Source organism: Notolabrus celidotus, chromosome 4, assembly GCF_009762535.1.
Source record: "Notolabrus celidotus isolate fNotCel1 chromosome 4, fNotCel1.pri, whole genome shotgun sequence".
NCBI lineage: Eukaryota > Metazoa > Chordata > Actinopteri > Labriformes > Labridae > Notolabrus > Notolabrus celidotus.
In genome coordinates, this window is record NC_048275.1 from 17,853,089 (window position 1) to 17,872,342 (window position 19,254).

At 39.1% G+C, this 19,254-nt stretch overlaps 1 protein-coding gene across 1 annotated transcript in view; it reads right to left on the bottom strand.

The window, feature by feature from the left end:
- grid1a (glutamate receptor, ionotropic, delta 1a) overlaps positions 1-18,571 on the bottom strand; it is a 355,103-nt gene extending 336,532 nt beyond the window's left edge. The window contains exons 1-3 of the mRNA XM_034682583.1: positions 18,383-18,571; positions 18,116-18,287; positions 14,400-14,511 (exon numbers count right to left, since the gene is read on the bottom strand). The gene's annotated coding sequence lies outside the window, so the exon portion shown is untranslated. The remainder of the gene's footprint in view (positions 1-14,399; positions 14,512-18,115; positions 18,288-18,382) is intronic.
- Between the last annotated feature and the right edge of the window lie 683 nt (positions 18,572-19,254).

Here is a 19,254-nt window from a genome sequence, read left to right on the forward strand (position 1 = left end):
ACTTATCAGCAAAAGCCTGTTAGCAGCTAAGCTAACTGGAACCAAAATGCCTCCTTTCACTGTGGACGATTTTCAGAAGATCCTTCAGAAAATTCAGATTCTGTTTTAATTGTTGGTGATTTTAACATCCATGTTGACAAACCTGAGGACAGACTGACTGAAGAACTGTGTTATGTCCTTGACAACTTTGCACTAACTCAGCATGTGACGCAGCCCACACACAACAGGGGCCACATCCTAGACTTGGTTATCTCCAAGGGTCTAAACATTTCCAAGGTTCTGGTATCTGATGTTGCTCTCTCTGATCACTGCTGTGTTTTCTCTGAAAGTGATTTATCTGTGAACACTCCTGTTCAAACTGATGTTATCTCAAAACGTTACATTATTGTAAGTACCAGTGATATATTTATTCAGGCTTTCTCTTCCATAACCCCCCTCTCTTAGGTTCTCTGCAAATGAACTTGTAGAAGATTTCACTTTAAAAATTACAAATATTATTGATTCAATTGCACCAACTAAAGTAAAAGTGGTCTCCAATAAGAAAAAATTGCCTTTGAGGAATACCATGCAGGTCAAACATGAAAAAAAGGAATGTCGAAAAGCTGAGCGCAGGTGGCGTAAAACAAAGCTTCAGGTTCATTATGACATTTATAAAGAAAGACTTCACATGTTTAATCTAGAACTGAAAAAGTCAAGGCAGACCTTCTTCTCAGACATTATCACCAAAAACAAAGATAATGCACGCACCCTGTTTGCTGCAGTTGACAGGCTAACAAACTCCCCTGTGCCAGTGGCCTCTGAACATGTATCTACCAGGGCCTGCAATGAATTTGCATCCTTCTTCACTGCCAAAATTCAGAAAATCAGACAAGCAGTCAGCACTACTGTACGAGGTACTGGGAATGTGTTATCTGTGTGTCCACCAAAAAACAACTCAATCACTATGACACAATTTAATCCAATAAATTACAAAAACCTACAAGATATAATACAACATTTGAAATCCTCATCCTGCTGCCTTGATATTCTACCATCACCATTTTTCAAAAAGGTTTCAGACTGCATGACCTCAGATCTGCTTCAAATTGTCAACATGTCTCTTCTTTCAGGTGTCTTCCCCCAGGCCATGAAAACAGCAGTAATTAAACCACTCCTGAAGAAGAATTTAGATGCATCAGAAATGAACAACTATAGGCTGATATCAAACCTCCCTTTTTTAAGTAAAGTTATTGAAAAAGCTGTTTTTCAACAATTGAACAATTGTCTAATGATAAATGACTGTTTTGATGTCTTCCAATCAGGATTCCGATCACAGTACAGCACAGAGACCGCCCTAGTCAAGGTCCTCAATGATATTCATTTAAACACAGACAATGGCAAAATTTCAGTTTTGATATCACTTGATCTTAGTGCTGCTTTTGACACAGTTGACCACAAGATACTACTGGACAGACTTGAAAACTGGGTGGGACTCTCTGGTGCAGTACTAAATTGGCTTAAGTCCTATTTAAATGACCGGGACTATTTTGTGTCTATAGGTAAATACACATCTGAGCGGATGAAAATCGTATGTGGAGTACCTCAGGGATCCATTCTGGGGCCTCTGCTATTCAATCTACATCTACATGCTCCCCTTAGGTCAGATAATAAGAAACAACAAAATAAAATACCATAGCTATGCAGATGACGCACACATTTACATCACCATATCACCAGGGGATTATAGTCCCATACAAACACTGAGTAAATGCATTGAACAAATCAATGACTGGATGAGCCAGAACTTTCTTCAGTTAAACAAAGAAAAAACTGAAATGATTGTTTTTGGAGCCAAGGAAGAAAGGTTAAAGGTTACTGCTCAGCTCCAATCTGCAACGATGAAATGTTCAAACCAAGCCAGAAACCTTGGTGTAATCATAGACTCAGACCTTAATTTCAGCAGCCACATTAAGACAATTACAAAGTCCGCTTACTATCACCTTAAGAATATATCAAGGATTAAGGGACTTATGTCTCAGCAGGATGCAGAAAAACTGGTCCATGCATTTATCTTTAGCAGACTACTGTAATGGGGTCTTAACAGGACTCCCTAAAAAGTCCATCAGACGACTGCAGCTCATACAGAATGCTGCTGCTCGAGTCCTAACAAAGACCAAAAAAGTAGACCACATCACTCCAGTTCTTAGATCCCTACACTGGCTTCCTGTCTGTCAGAGAATATACTTTAAAATCCTGCTGATGGTTTATAAAGCACTGAATGGTTTAGGCCCAAAATACATTGCTGATCTGCTACTACTTTATGAACCACCTCGACCTCTGAGGTCATCAGGTACTGGTCTGCTTTCAGTCCCAAGAGTCACAACGAAACATGGTGAAGCAGCGTTCAGTCATTATGCACCACATATCTGTTACACACTCCCTGAAAGCTGTAGGTCTGCTCCAACTCTCACCTCTTTTAAATCCAAGATTAAGACTTTTTTATTTGCAACTTCCTTCCTATCTTAGCTCATTTTAAATTACAAATTTAATGTATTTTTTAATATATTTCTAATTTTCCTTTTCTTTTCTGTTTAATTATATTTGTCATTTTAATTGTGTTCTTTTATGCCTGTCTGAATGTTACCAATGCTTTTAATGTTTTGATGTAAAGCACATTGAGTTGCCCTTGTGTATGAAATGCACTATACAAATAAAGCTGCCTTGCCTTGCCTAAATCACAACACAGGTGTTTTTACTTAATTTGAGCTGAGGCCTAATTAGCCAGGATGATTGAAAACACCTGTGAGGGCACTTTATCTGGCTCTTTAATGTCTGCTGCTCAGCTTACTGATTCTTCTTTGTCTTGTTAGATTTTAAAAAAGGATCATTTTAAAAGTACTTTGAATAAAGAACACAACTCACCTGTGTGAGACCATGACAACATTTTCTCAAACTGTTGGCATCAAAGTCTTTGATTTTAAAATCCTCTTGTGAGGAGCTGCACATCAGGGGATAAGAGAGAATTATATTACATCCTGTGGTTTATTGAGCTCACTGGACACTTGTTGAAATCAAACAAACTGAGTTTCAAACTTAAAGCCACTAGCAACCCACAATGCAATGCTCTCTTAAAGGAACAGAAGCCCTCTGGAGGGATCCCAGGGTAACACCAGAGCTTGTTACCTCATTGAAACTACATACTGGATTAAAAATACACCTGGTCTCTTTGAAATCACCCATTGGTTTCTAAAGTTTTGTTTTCAGCCCAACTATGGCAGGTACCATATTGGATTTTTCATCAACCTAGATTAGAGGCAAAGAGTAGGTGTTGTGGAAGGCTTTAAGCCTCCTGGGGAACAACTGCAGTGCACCCACCTGTCAACTCAGCCACACCCCTACTTGTGCAAATGTATGTGCAACTCTTTGCCTTGAAAAAATCAAAACAGATGTGAACTGAAAAATTTGAATATTGTACAAATAAATAAATAAGCTACACACCAAAAAGCCTTCATTGAACCAGGCTGTAAACATGCTTTATTATGCTGTAAAAAAAGACTTTTAATATTGGACCAAAAGGGGATTCCTTGGCCTTGAGGCCATCCTTAAGTGGACACTCCAGGGACTACTATTTTTCTTGACTGTTGCTGCTTGAATGAAACAGAAAATTGGTTAGAAAATATAAGAATGTAAAATCCTTGAAAACAGTATGAGTGCCCGGCAAAGCTGTTTTTTTTTAACACATACACAAACTATTGAAAAATAAAGCAGCAGAAGAACAACTTCACAATATTTTGCTTCAAAAAAGGAGCAATAAGTCTTACAATTAAAACTTACAAAAGATGAGGTACTTGAGTATTTATATTTGTATGGCTTGTAAAGGCTTATTTTTGTCTTGCATGCACTGTGGCTGCACCCCACAGTAAGAAGGTTCCTGGTTCTAAATCAGGATATAGGCAGGAGCCTTTCAGTGTAGAGTTTGCATTCTTTCTTTCTCTTTGGCTTCCTCCCACATAACACCATAAACAATATATACAGTGTACACAAATGTTTGTTTGATTCATGGTGATCTGTCCTGTACCCTGCCTCTCACCCAATGTAAGCTGGGGTAGGCTCCGCCCCCCCGACCCAAATAGGAAATGTGGTATAGATAACAGATTGATTGATGTTCTGTAGGCAGCTTTAAAATTGATCAATTAAGTCTGATCTATCAATAATAACTTTATTGTTTTTTGGTATGATTAATTATCACCAGTATTTAATAACTGATTAACGGATCGGGCCTAGAGGTTAAATGCATTTACAGCAGGCAGCCCAGGTTCCTTTGCCACTCTCTCTTCCTAGGTTCTCTTCTCTATTCATTGTCATATCTCTCTCATAAATGCATAAAAAAGCCCCAAAACTTTAAAAAAGACCAATTGATTAAGTTTGAAAAATAAATATGGTGGTGTTTGAAGAAGAATATTTTCTCTGAGCTGTGATGAAAGAGCATCAAGCAAAAAAAAACCCTGAAAAATAAAACACAATTACCTCAAATACAGACAGATAGTTACTTTTCATTCAACTTTTGGCTTCTTTCTAGAATAAAGCACTATGGATACTTCTTTACCACACACAGGATTTGAACACTTTATACAAGTGTACAAAATTACACTGAGACCTCCAGAAGTGCGCTTATAACCTCATGGGAGCTGTTGTTAGTGACGACTAAAGTAAAATAATCAGTCTTTCATCCTCAGGTTTGTCTAATCAGTGTAATCAGCAGTATTAGATTCTCATTAAGTATATGGACAGAAACATAATTCAACTTTTCGGAAAGTTGAGCTGAAAATCAAACTCTTAATCAAAGTGAGGAAGGAAATCTGGAGGAACAGAAGCCAGCACAGCAGTGTTACAAGATGCAATCAATACAGCTATTCTATTAAACAGAGTTAATTTATCAGGAGCAATAAATAATTTGATTGGATGTTTTTATTAATTTGGAATAAATCACATTTCAAATCCTTTTCGAACAAAGTTTAATACCCGTTGGTCATTTCAATTATTCTTTTGCAAATGTACAAGACATACCCTAATTAATTTAGAGAAAGCAGGAGTTCAACGGCAGAGAGACAGGTGCTTGTGTTTAACTATGCACTGATTCGCTGTAATCTCTGGATCAATGATTCCTTCATGTCCAAGTCAGTTTCATGGTAGGTTCATCAGATCATGTTGGTGTGTTTGATTGAACATCCTAAAATTTCTTGATCACTGCATCGCTCCTAAAACCTGATCCTCCGCTCTAACAGCCCTGATCCTTGCCTCAATCAAATCAGAGTGTACTGCAGGGTGGAAATTATCATCATCTGAGGCAACAACATGAAAGATGATTCCATTGACTGTTGGATTCCTTTTTCGTCTTCTGCGAGCACAATATATTTCGAAGACCCTCTGAGGTTGGGTGCTATTTTGGTCTCGGTGCAGGATGGCTTCAGGTGAGGCCCAGACTGAGTATGTGTGTGATCAGCATACTGAGTGGCAGCAAGGCCAATAAAGCAGGAGGAGAGAGAGAGAGAGAGAGAGAGAGAGAGAGAGAGAGAGAGAGAGAGAGAGAGAGAGAGAGAGAGAGAGAGAGAGCAAGGAGGTGGGATAAAAAGAAAAATTAATGAGGGGCTGAAAATTAAATAAAATATGGGAGAAGAAAAGGCAGGCAGCCAAAAATAACAATCACACAGACAAATCCAACAATCCATCCTGAAGGTGAGTGTGTTAGTATTGAACGGAGGCTTAGTAAAACTATCAAAATAAAATACACACAATTATTTCCACAAAAGAGAAGAAACAATAAGACACTTATTTCTCAGTCAGGCCAAATGATGGACTACTGAGGTAAAATAAATATTGTGTAATACTGAAGAAACCATAAAGTAATGATGCATTTCTTAATAACCCAGCATGCTGCATTACTTTATTAAAAGGAGCTCAGATATTGAAAATAATTTGTAATAAGGAAGTCATGATTGATTATATCTGATGTGCCATTTAGCTGCTAATTCAGAGCTTATTGAAAAAGGTGAATTAAAAATCAGTCGAGAGATTTTGACATAAGAAATTGCGTCATTAACACAGCGTCTACCAGTCTGTTCTCATTGTTGTGAATTTTACTGTATTGGTTTGGAGTTCTGCAGAAGCTGCTTGTCCTGATATAAGGCATGCTCAGACACTTGAGAATTTTAAAGCTCTACTTAAAACGCACCTCTTCGCACTGGCTTTTGATTCCTATTGAGCGAGACATCCTACATTTTATTTTTTGTTTTTATTTATCCTTTTTTTCTTGTTATCTATTGTGTTTTTAATATCTATTCTTTTTAATTACTATTTGTTTTTATTGATTGTGTTTTTTAAGCTTGTACAGCACTTTGGCCAACTGCTGTTTTTTAATCATGCTATATAAATAAAGTTGACTTGACTTGACTTATTTATTTCGTTTGTTCTGAAGAATTACCTAGGATTTTGTGTCATTAAGTGCAGGGGAATAACAAGACAAAATAAAATCTTAAAAATGCACATATAAATTTTTTTTTTTTAATTAACAGTGAATGAAGTGGAAAGTATGGAGAATAGGGGGTTGAGGAAAGGAAGATAAACATCTTTTAGCTCATTAAATTGGCATTTTTTCCCAGGTTTTAGGAGATGCATCTGCTGTTTTCTTTTGCTTAGTTTTCTTAAGCAAAAACTCCAAATAACAATTATATTCTACCTGCTTGGCTACAAACAGACATAAATCAGCAATTATTGTTTATGAACTGAATAAAGCATGTATAAGCTATTGAGCCAAACATTTATATGAGGCTGTGGAGATCAAAACTGATCTAAAAGTACTGCGTAATCAGAATCAGAATCAGAATCAGCTTTATTCGCCAAGTATGCTTGAACACACAAGGAATTTGACTTCAGTAAACTGTGCTCTCTTTGTACAAGGCAGAATAGGAATAAGAATAAGAACTACAATAAAAAATAAAATAAAAATATAATAACAATAACCTTAGCTATAAATACAAAGAAACAACAAATAGGCTTGACTAATATGTACAGGCTAAAAAATATGATAAAGTGCAGTGGTGAGTTGCAGAGGTAGTTTTACATTATAAAATAGTAGTTAAATAGTACAAAAAATAGAAATATGGAATTCTGCTTTGAGAATTGTTGCATTGTGTATCTACATGTATATTTACAGAGAGTATTTATCTGACAGGTGTGACACTGTTATGGTTTAGTGTTCATCAGAGTGACAGCCTGGGGGAAGAAACTGTTCTTATGGCGGGTTGTTTTGGCGCACAGTGATCTGTAGCGCCTGCCGGAGGGGAGGAGTTTAAAGAATTTGTGTCCAGGGTGTGAGGGGTCAGCAGTGATGCTACCTGCCCGTTTCCTGGCCCGGGACCGGTACAAGTCCTGGATGGGGGGGCAGGTCGACACCGATGATTTTTTCTGCAGTCCTTATAGTCCGCTGCAGTCTGTGTTTGTCTAGTTTGGTTGCAGAGCCAAACCAGACAGTGATGGAGGTACACAGAACAGACTGGATGATGGAGGTGTAGAACATGATCAGCAGCTCCTGGGGCAGGTTGAACTTCCTGAGCTGACGCAGGAAGTACATCCTCCGCTGGGCCTTTTTTTTTTAATCAAGTCAAAAAAGGAGAATCTGAGTGGAGCCACCATTACCTGAGTCTGAGTCACTGTAAAGACTGATGTTACTGTTGGTTAGTAGCTGGCCAACAGTGCATGCCCACTGACAAGCAACAAAGTTGTCTGAATAGTGTTGCTGTTGTAAAAGTTGTTATAAAGTGGTGCTGCCAGCTTGGCCCAAGTTGCTAGGTATACCAGAAAGCTTTGCACAGAGGAAGTAGATGATGCAATACACAATGAATGAGAGTGAATTATCAGCACCACCAAGCAGTGTGATTAAATCTTATTTACGATATTGAATGCCAAAAAATGAGCCTGTTGTGATTTTTTTTTAAATGCCAACGGAGTATGGAAAATGTCTCTTTTGTATTCTTAACATTATTCTTATTTCAAGAAACTAGACAAGAACATTTTTCTTACCCCCTTTGCAAACTTATTTTTGAGTTCTTACAGTTTAAATGTTGAACATGTTGCAATGCTCTTGCTAGAATTTTCTGTTAAATCTTGATAAGCAAAACACACAATTTTTGGCGCCTCTTTACACATCCTAGCAGGGACTGTTGCTGAACAAGACAGCACATGAGCGGTCATACATGTGAACACGACAGCTCATGCTCAAAACTAAATTAATTATTATGGCCTCATGCAAAACAACCTCACAAAAACAATGAAACAGTTGTTATTAATACTTAAGTCCAAGTCTCTCCATCCATCTTCAAAGTTGGAATACAGTCAATGCTTGACACCAAGTCTGAGACACCAGTCCTGAAAATTGCTGATATGAGAGTTTTATTATTCATTCCAAATTAACAGTTCTTTGGACCACTGGGGAAAACCAGCATCCATGGGCCAATCTCACTGAGAAGATTTGATATCCTGTATAATGTCCCATGCTGTGTCCTAGTTTTGGAATAGCAAACATATTGTCATTATAACTCTACATTTGAATGTCCTTTCTCCATTCCTGCCTTTCTCTAGCATGACATTCAGTCTGTCACACCTTTCTTTTCCCTGTCTTTTCAGCAGTGGCCCTTGGCCACTCACTTAATCACCACCTGCATGCAAACCTGCACCCACTCCCCCACTTGCTTTCAAGTATGAATTTTTATTGTGCTCTAGTGATCTTGCTCTCCACCTGACTTCTCATCAATAATTCTCCCATGTTTGTTCTCTTTTTTCAGTTATGTCTGCCTTCACTGTGTGCTTATCTGGTGTTATAATTTGCTTTAAATTTACCTCTTGAATTTATTCCTACCTGCTCTCTGCTTTTGAGTCCTAACATTCTTAACCAGGCACTTTACAATTGCTAGGTTCCTTTCAACACTTGAAATATCCTTTTGTTATAGCTCCAGGCATCAACTCTGTAATGATACAGGTCACTAACTTTAAGAGGCAATGATAATATACTTCTACCTACTTGCAATTCTTTGAAACCAGTGTTGCATCATAGCCCTTATTTTCATGTCACTTCAGCCTCACGTCCTGAAAATAAAAATAGCTTTAAAGAAAATTGCATGAGGGTCTATTGAACAAGGCTGGCCAGTGCTTTAATATGACAGTAAAACCCCTATGAGCCCTGTCTTGAACACCTTGAAAACTTAACTGCACATCCTTACTATCACAGAAGTGTGTCAGAGTAACGTAAATCTGTTCTAATTATTTTTTAATTCACTGGGATGATCATGACATTCCTGAGGCAGCCTAATGAAATTAGTTGTTTGAGTGGTGATTTCACACAGGGTAGTGTAAATTTGATTTCTGCCTTGTTTAACAAAAAGCTAATGAATAGAGTGCTACAGCCAACCAGAGTTCTTGTGTATTTTCTCCCCTGGTGATAATTACAGTCAGACACATTTTTGTCTGTGACTCGACCTCTGAAATCTGATTTGCTGATTACAAAGCAGGGGAGTATCAAGGTTGTAGTCAGGGTGGCATGTGCCCCATGAAAGCTGATTGGCCACCCCAGATGTCACTTCATAATTGTGATTGAGGTATTGCCCAGTCTGTGGCCCCGGATGCAAGCAGGTTTTTTTTTATATCTAGAGGTTTCAAATTTTTATTTCAGTGGTAGTTTTGACTGGGAATTTTGGAAACATCTTTTAAGAATTTCAGGAATTAACCTTGAAAGATCTGGATGGTCTCGCTCTGTTGTGTTTTTACCTAATTAAAACTATATATCAAGGGCGCTGGGAGTCAGACATAGTTTGGGGCGCTGACAGAAAGTCTGTATATATGATGATGTCATTCTTTTTCTGAATAATATTTGGCAATTTTTGCACCAATTTGAACGGCCAGGAATATTATCATTATTAACAGCAGTCCATTCTGAATGAAGAATATTTTATGTTTCACAAGTTGTCGCTACTTCAAGATATAGGTGCTAATTTTGAATATGAAACTGCAAAAAGATGATCAGGAAATGAGACAAGGTGTGCATAATAGAAGGTCAGTAGGTGACCTTTGAGATAATACAGCCATTTCAAGACACCTCATTGTGTTTGCAGGCAGAGAAACTCCTCCTGGAAGTTTCTTCAACCTTCAGACAGGGTTCTAAATTACAGACATTTTATTGAGGGAAAGAAGATTTTTAAAAAACATCTTTATCAGTTATCTACACCTTTTTACTCCCATAAAGAAAATAGGATAAGCAAAGTAGAAGTGTTTTCTTGGCTGAGGGTTTTAAGGGGTTCTGCAGCATCCTCAGAAAAAAATCTGAGATAAATATTATTTAGTCGTGTGTGCACACACATAATTCATGCCCCCGTTTCATGAGTCAGCAGCTTAATTGGGCCATCTTAGTCATAAGAATGTTTGGAAAGAGTCCCTGGTACACAGCAAAGTGCTTTGGTCAATTGTATTGCTATCATTGTGTGCCCTAAATTCTATACACTATGCATGGCCATCATCAATGTGCCAGAGAGGCAACAACTGAGCAGCCTGGACAGCCTGAAATTAGATGCAGAATCCCAGTAGGAGGCCAGACCGGCGATTCCCAGTGGCACATGGTCCCCTAGCTGATTGCTGCATGAGCAGAAGCTCTGATGGAGAAGGTAATTAAAAGAGATGAGAGCATTAATAGTGCATGAAGCAGTGTGTGTTTGTTTGTGTGTGCATGTAGAGGGAACAGGTTGAAATGAGTGCAGGAGAGGATAGTATCGATCTGGGGTGTTATTTCTCTCATCCCAACTCCATCTTACTGGAAGACCATACAAAAGGCTTCAGAGCCAAGTAACCTTCGGAGCACGCTCACATAAAAACATTTACAAACCACACACATGCACAACAGGTCACAAGGTTCAGCCAGAGGAACATGTGGGATTGTTCACATTTATGCCCACCACTGCTGCTGCTTCCATGGCTACCACAAATAATGGACGAGACACACAGAATACAAAGTGCAAGAAAACACAGAGGAGACAGACAACAAGAGGGACCTGCATCAATGGAGAGACATGCACATGCAAATGTATATTCTCTCGGTGACAATAGGCCAAATGTGTATGTGCGAAATCAAGTGTCTGCAGCCAATTTCTCTGTCAAATATATTGCATGGATTCTTGTTTCGGCAGCATAAAGTAACACTATGTCTGTGCTGTCAGAGTGTGAGCCAAAACAGAATATGAAAAAAGAGATTGGAAGCACTGCAGAGGGAGAATGAATAAGAATGGGTGAGGAAGTTGGACACAAAAGTAAAAGGTAGAGGAAGAGAGACAGATGAGAGTTATGAGGCTTGAAAAAGTGGATATATATTCTTCCCCCAGTGCATAATTAGCTCTTGAGGACACTATTTTTCCATTCAGGTGTAACTCTGCCTGGACAAGCGAGGAAAATCAGAGCAGAGATGCAGAAACTCTAAGTGAACTTTGCAAACTCTACAAGGCTCCCTTAATAGAGGCAGGAGCTGAGGGGGAGTGCGTTATTGTTCTGGATTTACCATGCAAATGTTTTTAGTCATGCATGGATTAAGAACAACAAAGCCACTTTAACACCGGCAACCTTAGTTTAATGCGTTTTCATGCCCGGCGGACTCCCCTCGACTCTTAAAAAGCTACGGCAGAGTGGATGTCAAAAATGATTATGTTGCCCTCCGTTGATCAATAATAGAAACGCAATGGAAGACAGATGGAATGACTAAGAAAGCAGAAGAGACAACTCCTGGTTCACAAAACAAAAAGAATAAAATCAACTTTTACTTGCATATTCAATATTTCCTCTATATGAATGACCCTTGACTCACATAAGGCTACACTTTCTTTCTTATATTTTTTCCACAGATATGATCAGGATGTTGAGTAGACTTACTTGTCATTCACTTTGCCCTTTGCAGAAGCTATATCTCATTTTATACTAGCATGTGCAGTGCATAGTCATGATCCCCAGAGCTGTTGTCTGTATAAAGAAATGCTCCACTGGGGCAAAGCAACTTCATGGTCCTGTTTTTGCTATAAGGTCAAAAGAAAGCACAATTGGTATTCTCTGACAGTGTCCCAAGTGTTTTTTTCATATACATTTCTCAAAAGCCCTTTATCATACTGCCTGTTCGAGGTGTGAATGTTGGGCCTCATCTTTAATGCATTTTAACAGGCACAGCAAAATATCAACACATCACTCCTGTCCTCGCCAGCTTACATTGGCTGCCAGTTTTTTATCGTGTTGATTTTAAGATCTTATTGATTACTTTTAAAATTTCAAATGGACAGGCCCCAAACTATTTAAGAGACCTTTTAACCCCCTATGTGACTGGGCGGCCCCTCAGGTCTGTGGATGCATCTCTGCTGGTTGTGCCAAGATCCCACCTTAAAACAAAAGGTGACCGGACCTTTTCAATCAGAGCTCCAAGTTTGTGGAACTCCCTGCCACTGACAATTAGACAGTCCACAACCTTAACTGCTTTTAAATCCTCACTAAAAACATTTTTATATAAGAAGGCATTTTTTATCCTTTGTAATTCTCTGCTTTTTTGTTGAGAAGCACTTTGTAACTTTGATAAGAAAAGTGCTATATAAATAAAGTTTATTATTATAATAATGTAAAATGTAAAAAGGCAGAATAGTGGAGGGAAGTTGCAGGTGAGCTGGCATCAGAGGTTGTGACAGAGGTGAAACAACATCTGTGTAAACACAGAGCTGTCAGGATGGCATTCTGCAGTATGTGTTTTTTCTTTGTAGCCCTTTAAAACAATGATGATGTTATTCTTTCATACACCTCACCCCTGAAAATGTCCCAACAATGTCCAGGTGGGTTGCAAATGTAAACACAAATGCCCAAATCTTTTCACCCTGATTTTATCCACACTTCTTCTCTTCAGCCCCCTGGTAAAAGTCTGCATCAAATCAGGGTGTACAGATGTGTAAACACAGCAGGTTACAGTATGAGGCATTCATTGCAACTGAGCAGGCGAGATGATGATGTCCTTCAATCTGTTGCTACTCTACAATCTAGAGCTCACCTTAATTGCTTGAAAAGACCCTTTCTCTGCCTCCTTCTGCATGTGTTACCCAACCTCCACCCCTCATCTTAACCAGCGTATTTTGAGTTGTGAGAGTGCATCTGACACTGGAAGGGACATGTATGAAAGGCAGGTTTCTGAAAACATCAAGGCCTGAATGTCCTGAAATTATTTAGAAAATGTTAGGATTTCATGTGCGGAAAAGTGCTCGAGTGTGTTTATATGAAGCCTGCTTGCCTCTCATCCTTCCACAGCACTGTAACACTGCAAGTCCCACACAGGGACACCAGTACAATGGTATTGTGTGGTTCAGTGTAAAAGCACAATGTTACGTAGTGGTGGCAATGCTGTGAATTTGAGGCATGAGTGCATCACAAATGAGAAAAGTTATTCAGATATACAACTCACACAAGGTATCTAAATGTATAAGACAGCAAGTTTGCATATCAGTCTCAAAACTAAGGACTTAACACAACACCACTGCTGCTGCTTGCTTTAGTTATTCATCACTCTGTACTCTTAAACTGCAAAGCAGCAACCAGAAACAAATGTGTTCGAGCCCTCAGCATTTGTCAGCTTTCGCAAACACATTTATTTCCTCGCCTGGTGCTGTGCATTAGAAAAACACTGATATGTTTTGTGAGCGTGGACACTTCATTTTTCAAATGTTTTGGGTTGACCGGGCCTTCTATGATCATTAATCGCTTTATGGTGGCTTACAAGCCAACAGGCAGAAAGGTCACTTCCTAAGCATTAGTCTGGATCAGAGTGAGGCAATTTTTAAGCCACAGTGGCTGCATGCCTTCTGGGATGGGAATGTTGGTGTGTCGGTCCGTCCAACATTTCTGTCCAGATTGAAATATCTCAACAAATATTGTGATGGATTGCAGGAAAATTTGGTACAAACATTCATCACTGAAGGTCTATCCTAATGCCTTTGGATCCCGTGGCTTTTTCTCTGTCTCTCTAATGATGTTCACTTTTGTGGATTTGAGAAAAGACTATTGGATGGATTGCCATAAAATGTATCCCCCAGAGGAGACATTTTAATAACTTTCATTGAGCACCATCATCAAGCTATAATTTCAATTTGTCCAACTCTTTGATTTACGGCCACACACCTCACAATATAATGACATTTGCATTAACCAGGCTGCTCTTTGTATTTATTGCTTGTTCCCAAATGTAAGCATGCTAACACAGTGTTGTAGTACTCGAGACATGGATTCAAGCATTGACTGCATTCCAACTTGGAAGATGTCGACTTCAACTTGAATACATTGATAAAGACTGTTTCTAAGTTTTCATTTACCTTTCTGGTGTAAGTCCCTGATAAATTGTTCGATGAAAGGGCTTGCAGGTGTTTTCATCTGCATGTGCATTCACGTGTGGTCTTTTTTCAGCAACAGTTCCAGCCAGGATGCCTAAAGGGGTCACATGAGAGATTTTCCAGCAAATGCAAGCAAGAGCAGTGAAATACGTTTAATGTAAAATAACCACTGAGGAGTAAACTCTAATTTTCAAGAGAAGAGCATGAATCACAGTGGTAAACTATTGATAATTCAAATCATACATACAGTGAATGGTTTGGAGTGAAACAAAGGGCCTCATTATAAGACATCAAGTCATAGGGAGTCAACTGGGACTCAGACTCGAATGACAGGGACTTGACTCAGGCTCAGACTCAGGTAATGGGGACTCAACCCTGGGCTCTTCTTTGTTGACTCATACTCAAACATTTGGGACTCTGGACTCAAGTCTGACTTGAAGGTCTCCAGGGCTCCAGTGGCCCTAGCGGTCTAAAGGGCGCCCCCTCATTGCAGAGGTCACTGGCTCAACTCCCGGCCTCCCACTTTCTACTCCCCACATGTCCTGTCTTTCTAATGCTGTCCTGTCAATAAAGGCAAAAATGCCTCAAAATCTAAAACTTAAATTTAAAAAAGACTTTAGGTTTGGTGACTCTGCAGCAAAACTAAACTTACATGGCAACAACGACAAACATCCCTACTGAATATCTACATGTTGGTGGTGGAAGATAAGCATTTGGCCCACAGTGCTGCTTCCACAGCTGTGAGTCTTCTGTTTATTTTCAGCTGGGAGTCAGAAGAGACATTTTAAGGTTTTATGGTTTGGTAGAAATCCCAAGCCATTGAATGTCTACAACCCACTGAAGTTCTGTGCTGTAGTTCCATCCACAAAACAGAATGTTCCTAAAGCTGGTGTCAGTTTATGATTGTAGGATGGAGTTGTAAAGAGCTGCAGCATAGCTGGAGTGACTTGTTACCATTGATAAAGGCCTGCTGGGTCCAATGAAGTGTGTTCAGAACAGTAAGCAAACTGGAAATAGGATTCTCACCGTGTACTATTACTCAACAAAAATGTTTCAGTGAGAGCCTTATTTCCACTGTCTCCCACCACCTCAGGCGATAACATATGCATACGCAGAGTACCTTGCTCCCAAACTTGTAATGCTCTCAGATACTTTTGGATGTTTTTTTACTTTTCTTCTAGGTTTACCACAACAGTTTCCTGTCAACGGCTTTTCTTGAACTTGATTGATTTCTTACATTTCATAGTAAAAGTTCAAGCACTTTCAGAAAATAAATGTGTGACATTTTCAAGATAAGCCTTGAAGTGCAGTGATACAGACAAGGGAAGCAAAAACATAATGAGTGCAAGACGGTGATATTTTAGCGAGTCCCATTTTACCCCAAAACTGTATGTGTGTGTTCTCGTCTGCATCATGCTCTGTAAGGTGCTGCTGGAAGAAAATCTTGTATTTCTGCCTCTGCTGTGATCTATTATGTACAGTCTGTGACAGATTTCTCCCTGTAGTGTTTCTGACAGGTGGCACATAGTTGAGTCTAAAAAGAAAATCACTTTATAGCAACACTAAAACTTGATGATTGTTACATTTGTGGACTGAAAATAATTCTCTACTAAATGTCGTCCATCCAAAATCAAAATCAACAAGGATAAAGAGGTTTTGATTAATCACTGTTACAGGGAGATTTCCTCTTTAAGTGCACATTTTGTGCTATTTGAGCAATTCAGTTGTCTCATTCATTACAGGAAAGCAATTAGCAGCATTTGTAACAGACTCAGTGGAAATGGAATCAAATAATCATAAGTATGTTTCAATTAGTGTATGATCACCTGAGTATAAAAGAAGTGTGTTGTTTTTGTTCCCTTCAAATGAGTCCTTTATATCTCCAAAGGAGGGGGTCCCCTTCTACCACAGCTGCCATCTTGCACCACTGTCTTTCTGCAGTAGCACAGAATGGACAAACTAGCACAGGCCACACACATTCTTGTATTCAGTGAAGACGAAAAGAAGAGAGTGGTTGTTGTATGCAAAATAATTTGTATGGATAAAAGTTTCTCATAGCAAAAAAATAACAAATTCACAAATTCATAGTCATTCGCTGTGGCTCAGTGGGTAGAGTCGGTCGTCTATCAATCAGAAGGTTGGCGGTTCGATCCCAGCTCTGGCAGTCACATGCCGAAGTCTCCTTGAGCAAGACACTGAACCCAGAACTGCTCCCGCTGTTGTTCAGAGGTGTGTGAATGTGTACTAATGAGATTAGCTAACATTGATGGTCCCTCACTACATAGCAGCCTCTACCATCAGTGAGGCCATCAATGTGACGAGTAGTGTAAAAGCGCTTTGAGTGTTCGGGAAGACTAGAAAAGCGCTATATAACTACAAGTCCATTTACCATTTACTGTCATACTCATTGTGCATCGAAGGAGCTTCTAGTCGTTGAGCTCCATCAACAGGAGGGGTGAGCAAGGGAGTGTTTAAGTCTGGAGTCTGACTGCGTATTTCTTTTTCCTCAGAATGTAATAATTATTTCTGCTTGAAAAATATAATGTTCAAGCTTTTTTTCATTTTAATCTTTCACATTTTTCCATGTTTTAAGCATCATACCTTGGCCTTAAAATACAACCATCAGGTCGGGCATGCACTGTATGACTGTTTAAATGTTGCTGTAAGGATATCACCTCACTCTGTTCAAGTGCTCACATTGTACATGCTAAATCGTATTGGAGCGTTAGACAAATATCAATTAAGTTTCCTTTGAAAACTCCCTCAGATAAAATTAGAATTTTAAGAAGAAGGAAGTTAAAGTTGTGGTTTTGCTAGTGAGCAGAGAGAAGATTGCTAGACTGCTAACAAAGAGGAAACGAGCCCTGGCACTTCCTGACACTGTCTGCCACTTTGCACAGACATGAATCCTGAAAAAGAAACCTGAAAGTGGGGAATCAGCTCATGGCTCTACTTTCACTGTGTAAGGGTAGGCTGTTTGACCCAAATTTCTGACATTCACCCACCTGTCGGAAGTAGCAAATTAGGCTGCACTGAATGGCAAACAACGCAAATGAAACAAAAGTTGGAACTCACTTTAAAATCAGTGGTGCAGTTTAAAAAAACAAGTTAGAATCAACCTCACTTCACACAGGGTATCCTAACTCATCTTTAGGACTTTCAGTTGGATAGAAATTCATGGAGCTACAATCTTTTGTCTGATTTGTCGTCTCAATAGTTTTAGCTATGGCCTTTTTTGTACCAAACAGAAGCCCTTGCAAATGCAGTATTCTTCAGAGTCGCTATCAAGTTGACATTCTTGGGAAAATTCTCATGCAGCTTCAATCCCCTTGAATTAGTATGTCTGCCAGGAGCAGGCAGCGTCTTATTTCTCTGGTTTCTGCTGACTTGACAGTAAAAAGTTGCCACGGCTTAACAAAGAAAATAAATTATGACCCATGCTGAAATCTTCTAGCAAGTTTAAATCAAAGGATAATGAACAAGTTTGACTTTCAGATGGAGACATAGGTCCAAAGGCAACTCCTACATATCACCTTATGTGTGTCACTGCAGAACAAAACTGGGACCCAGCTGCAGAGGACGGGCCAGGACAGCAAAAACAGGTCATAAGAAAAGGTTCTGTACCGATAGTTTCTAGGTCAAATACGAGGCAGAAAAATTGCATCCTATCTGCTAACCAACACACGCATTTAACTTACCAATAAAATGTTGACGATCCCTCAGGCTGATACAGTCCACAGCAGAACAGACTCTTGTGTTGATTTGAGGCCGACACTCACAGCTACAGAAGAGTTCAATAGATCTTCTGTCAGTGGTTGTTGTGTTTTCTCTCACCGTTCCACCTCTGCTCTGCTAATCCAGTACAGAATGCTGCAGGAGCCCACATTGGTCAAAAGAGCTGTCAATCAATCATCTTTTTAAAATCACATAACTTATACAACTACACTTTCCTGAAAAATAAACACCTGGGCATAACTCAACATGATAAGAACCAACTATCCATTTTTAAAATATAGTCCACAGGGCAAATCCATAAAAAACAAAACCGAAGCAGCATTTCGAATTTGGTCAAGCATACAAAGCTTGAGAGCGTAAACACCCTGGGGTGCCGGTGACAATCTGGCAGAGTGTAGGTGGAAACACAGGAGTTTACAAACAGATCAGACTGACTTCAAATTAGACACAGGTGTGTATGGAAAACAGGCGGGAAACTCAACAATGACAGGAAGTAATATTAGAGTCAAGCACCAGGACTGAGGATTGCAAAATAAAACAGGAAGTGAACACAAAACCATCAAAACGTAGTCACAAGCTTTAGAATACTATGATGCGCCACCTTATGATATGCACCAATTATTCCAGTTATTCAATCACAAATCGACTCAAAATCCTCCCCTGTTGGGTTTTATGAATTGACAATATTCATAATTTAGTGTTTTGTGGCCTGCTAATTACACAAGATTAAACAAAATCTTGAATCTTTCAATTTAGCCTTGAGGAAAGCCAGTCATGTTTACAAATTTGAATTGCAGCTGCTCAATTGAATAAAATAAACATGAAATACTGTTATTTAAAATGGATCTATGTTTTAATTTTGATGGTGTAGGAGCCCTCTGCAGGAAGTGTTGAATTTCTAATGTGCTCATGTCAGGTAACAATGCTGGAGGGTGTGTTATCCCCCTTCACTGAATTCAGGCTCTAGTGAGCAGACCAATATTTTACTTTATACATATTCCTGTGTTAATTCTTAAAACAACTTTAAAACAGTAATGACAGCTACTCCCTGGGTTAGGGATTTTATAAACCTGAAAGGCATTTGGATTTTGATGATGAATGC